The sequence below is a fragment of the Pygoscelis adeliae genome, unplaced genomic scaffold (assembly GCF_000699105.1).
Source record: "Pygoscelis adeliae isolate BGI_AS28 unplaced genomic scaffold, ASM69910v1 Scaffold184, whole genome shotgun sequence".
NCBI lineage: Eukaryota > Metazoa > Chordata > Aves > Sphenisciformes > Spheniscidae > Pygoscelis > Pygoscelis adeliae.
Window position 1 is genome coordinate 214,929 of NW_008824541.1, and position 4,625 is coordinate 219,553.

General features: G+C 55.0%; 1 protein-coding gene across 1 annotated transcript in view; it reads right to left on the reverse strand.

The window, feature by feature from the left end:
• Positions 1-4,625, reverse strand: part of SLC39A11 (solute carrier family 39, member 11) — a 96,311-nt gene that overhangs the window by 54,007 nt on the left and 37,679 nt on the right. The window lies entirely within an intron of this gene.

Consider the following 4,625-nt stretch of genomic DNA (forward strand, 5'->3'; position numbering starts at 1 on the left):
GCCGGCCCCCCCCCAGACCCATCCCCTCCAGCTGCAGAGCCACATACCAACCTCAGGCTGCCCCCAAGCTTAACGGGTGCCACCAGATATTGCCCTTTACACCGGCGAGCCGCAGGCGGTGACGTTTCCCCAGTGCACGCCAGCTGCCTGCAAGCCAGTTCCTAGAGAGAGTTTCCCAAATCGCAGGTTGCATTTGCTGTTCAGCGGCTTCACGCGTGCTCTGGAATAAAACCACATCTGAAGGGACGCATCTGGAGTTCCCACCCTCGTCCCCCACCAGCCACAGCCCGGCACGAGGGAAAGGCACCCATCCCTCCGGATCACGGCCGGGCAGATCGAACGCACACTTGGGAAAAGGGGCTATTCTCATAGCCTGAAAAATAAAATGAATAAATAATCGATTTCTGAGGAAAATAAATAAAGTGCTCCTTTGTTCTCAGCAGCTCAGCCCTCGGACTTACAAAATCAATCCTGGCTCCCCCCGAAAGGGCAGGCGGATTGGATTTTTGCCTGCTCTCCTGGCAAAACCAAGCCGTCAGGCTGCTTTCAGGCGCACAATCCATCATCCCCCACTCGCCCGCGCCGCAGAGACGGGTGAGTTTCAGAGTGTGATATCCTGATGGTATCGCACACACGCAAGCTACCCCCTTGATCCACAGAAACAAATTCCGGCAGAACAACAGTATTTTTGCAAACAAAGCAGATTTCAAACGGATTGCGGAATGGAAAGAGACCTGGCTGGAAGCCTGGAGCGGAGCAGCGCTGCCACGGCTGGCGTGGGGCTCAGGTGGTGGGACCCCACACGCCGTCCCTCCCACGGGACCTCGCTGCAGTCGCATCCGCTCCCTGAACTCCCCAGTGATGCCGGCACAGAGGGGTTGGATCCCAATGGCACCCAGGGGCACCAACGGCCGGTCCACGACCGAGGGATGCTCGTCAGCCGGTGTGCAACGAGCACCCGGGAAGGAGAGCAGGAGATTTCACTTCTCCCACTTCAAAGGAACCCATAAATTGCAGCAGGGCAATGCCCAAGGGGAAGAAAACAGATTTGAACTGAGCCCTGCCAGAGGAGCAGGAGATGCCTTCCCATGTTAATGAAAGGCTCCCAGCCTTTTTCTTCTGTGCGACAGCACTATCTAGCCTACTGTTAAATTTTTAATTTTCCTATTTTAGGTAGTCCTTAGGGTAAAACCAGAAAAGCAAAACTGGGGCTCAACCCGCAGCGTTACGTTGTGAAACAGAGGATTCATCAACAGCCTCAGCTGCAAGATGAGACTGTTCGCTTAGGGTCTGGGCTTTTTTCCTTCAATAAATTCTGATTTATGGATCTGGGATGAACGTCTCAGAAATGAAAACTCCTGTCTCTAGAAGAGTTTAAGTAGAAACAGGCTGCGTGGCTACAGCCTTCAGCTCCAGCCCAGCCGTCCAGGACGGCTCAGGGGGGGTCAGGACAGCCCAACTCACACCAGGATTCCCCTGTGCTCGCTCCAAGCCCTGCAGCAAGGACATGCCAATTTTCCAGGGGTTTGACCACATCTGCCCCCGCAGAGGGTTCTCTCACAGCCCTGGCCATGCAGAGCACAAAGCCGTGCCCATCATCACGCTCACCATCGACCAGGCTTGAGCTCACTGCAGTCAGGGGGGACGGGGCAGAGGGGATGCTCCGGTGGGTCTCTGGTCCTCAACATTTAGAAGATCCACACGACCCCGTCTCCCGGGGGCTGCTCTCGGCTCGGCAGAGACCTGGAGCTGGGGGGGGGGGGGGGGGGGGGAGCAAATACCTCTCAAAAATCAATTTTAAAAAAAGGTATCTGAACCACCACCAGCGTTTATGACTGGAAGGAGCTGGGTTCTTTTTTTCTCCTTTGAATCCAAAGCAAATCGATCTCTCTCAGCCCAGGGTGGGAAGACGGGGATGACTCAGCTGGCAGAACAGTGCTAAGCTCTCCTTCCTCCACTGCGGCGCGAGAATTCAGCTGGGAAGCACACACGCATATGTGAAAAAAAAATCCATTTCCTAAATTTTCCTCTAGTATTTCAATAAAAGATTATTTTAAACAGCCTTTATCTGCCTTTTCATCATGGAAAAGCCCTCAGCACTAAGCCTCCCAGACACCTCCTGTTTCCTGATCCCTGCACAGTGGGACCCCGATGCCTACGACATGCGGAGACGTGGCGCTGGGGCCGGCCCTGCTCTTCCCAAGGACCAGCCCCAGAAACAAACCAGCAAAAAAAAGGACACAGTGCATAAAATGACGGATGTTTCACAGGGCTCTCGAACCCGGCAGCGATGCATCTCCCCAGGCACAGCCCATACCCCCGAGCCCAGCACGGCTGCAGCTCTGAGCAGGCTGAGGTCTCCTCTGGAACTGCTGAAATGTTAAGAGTCAAGTGTGTCGGCCACCTCGCCGTGCTCTAGGAAAGCTGCCGAGGCGCACCTGGAAAAGGATGTGCAACTTCAAAGAAAAAAAAAAAAAATATTATTCTACAAATTGCATCTTCCTGGGATGGGATGCTGGGGGACAGTCCCCATTTGCACACTGAAGAGAGACTCCCAGGCGGGAAGAGCCTAACAAATATTTTACTGATTATTTTTGAATCTGAGCACCACTTGCGGATGCCGTAAACTCCTGCCGCCCACTTGCAGGGAAAGCACCACGCCGCAGCCTGCGGCCGGAGCCCCTCGTACAAAGAGGAGAGCCGCCCATTGGCAGTAAAATAAATAAATAAGCACCACTTTAATTATACGTAATTGGGAATTCAGTGCTATTTCATACTGACTTTAAGGCAGTTCGCACCATCTGCTGCCACAGATACATCTCAGGGCTTTGAAGAGAATCAATCTCAGCTTTGCTTCCTCTCTCCAGATGCCCTTGAGGCCGGAGTTATCATTGAGCAGCACGTGCCATGGAGGGTATCACCCACTCGGCTCACACACGGGAGAGCAAAACTGGGGCCCGGGGCGAGTGCTCTGCTGCTACATAGAGACACACAGATGGCCATGAATATGCTTGAGCTTTAGGACTTGCAGATAACGCAGTTCAAAAAATACAGAGACTTAGTTTAAGCTTACAACAAATACAGATGAGAAACCACCAAGTCTTTAAAAAGAAAAAATAAAAGACCTTTTTCTGCAGAGCTCCCAAGAAGCTGAGTGCCAAACCCCGCTGCCGCCTCCGTCCCTGCAGCGGCTGCGATGCCTTCGCCGCCCGCCACTGCCCTGCCGCCATCGGTCCCCGCCACCCCAGCCCAGGCCCTGGTGATGGGGACGCTCGGGGGAGCGCGTTCTCGTCACACCTCCCTCGCAGGCAGCTGCCAGGCTTGGCTCCTGCTCTGGGTGCTGGGGCTGTTCCAGTCCCACCAACCCTCCTGCTTCCACAGCCTACTGAAAAATAAGAGAGAAAAAGCCCAATTTGAGATCTCTGCTCATACGCTGCAGCTATTCTGCATCCAAACCCAGATGAAGTAACTCCCGGTGCAGCCTCCGAAGGGGAGGACAGCACCGCTTCTCTGGATCCTGCTCGAGCCAGGAACAGCCTATTTCTGTGCTGAGCAGCCAAGGAAAAAACAACCACGAGCCCAACAATAATCCACCCAGCAAGCCTGAATGCTGTTTACCCCCCAATATCGAGATGAAATAAAGCCCTCATTTACAACAGCCCACTGAGAGGGACATTATGTGATGGACAGGACATCTAAGCAGCTAACCCATTACATGGGCTCAGCTTGAAACCAAAAGTCAATTCAGACCAGCGGTGCCTATGTGAAAGGCAGAAGGATACCTCTCTAATTGGGGTTATTTATCCAGCACCTCTCCCAGCGGCCACGCAGAGCGGGATCGCTGGTGCGTGGACCTGCCCCAGCCCAGGCGAGGGTCTCCCGCTCAGCCCCGCATCCCCCTCCCCGTGTCCCAGCCACAAAGCACATTTTCAACCGGGTCGCCTGGGCATCTCTGAACGGCTTTGGGATGCAGCAGACGGTATCAGGCAGATCAGAGGCAGGGAAGGCAGGGCAGCTGCTTCAAAGCTATTCTCCCTTTCAAGGAAAGGGACAGATGAAGCAGGGGGATGCCCTGCAGTTAGGGTTCCCTCCTCAGGAACAGCACCAGCAGGAGCTCCCTCTTTTTGGATGCTGAAAAATTCAAATTAAATAGAGCCATTGCAAAAGTCCAGGCACCAACAAAGCTTCAATCACAGCCTCTGTCTCATTAGGCAGCAGGAACTCAGCGCAAGGCAGGAGCCATGGGAGCACAGCCCTCATTACCTATGCCCCTTGCAGAGCTTTTTCCTTCAAACGTGTAGAAGTTGCCCTGTAACCACGCGGCATCTCCCGCTCCAACCCTGGGCACCGTCTCTCCAGCCGCCCTGACCCAGGGGGCCCCCAGCGCTGTTCCCCAGGGAGCAGTTTGCACCCATGGTCACCACAGTGCTGGGAGCAAAGGACCAGTTCCCGGTGCCCCTGGGTCTCCCGGTGCCCCTGGGCGACGGGTGGTGGCACAGAGCCAGGATCGGGGTGCACTGGGGGGGGAAACGCAGGCTGCGTTGGTTCAGGAAGAGGCCACCAACCCCTGCACAGCTGCGAGCGGGTGCACGCACACACCGCCGACCGCAGCAGGCCTCGTCTTT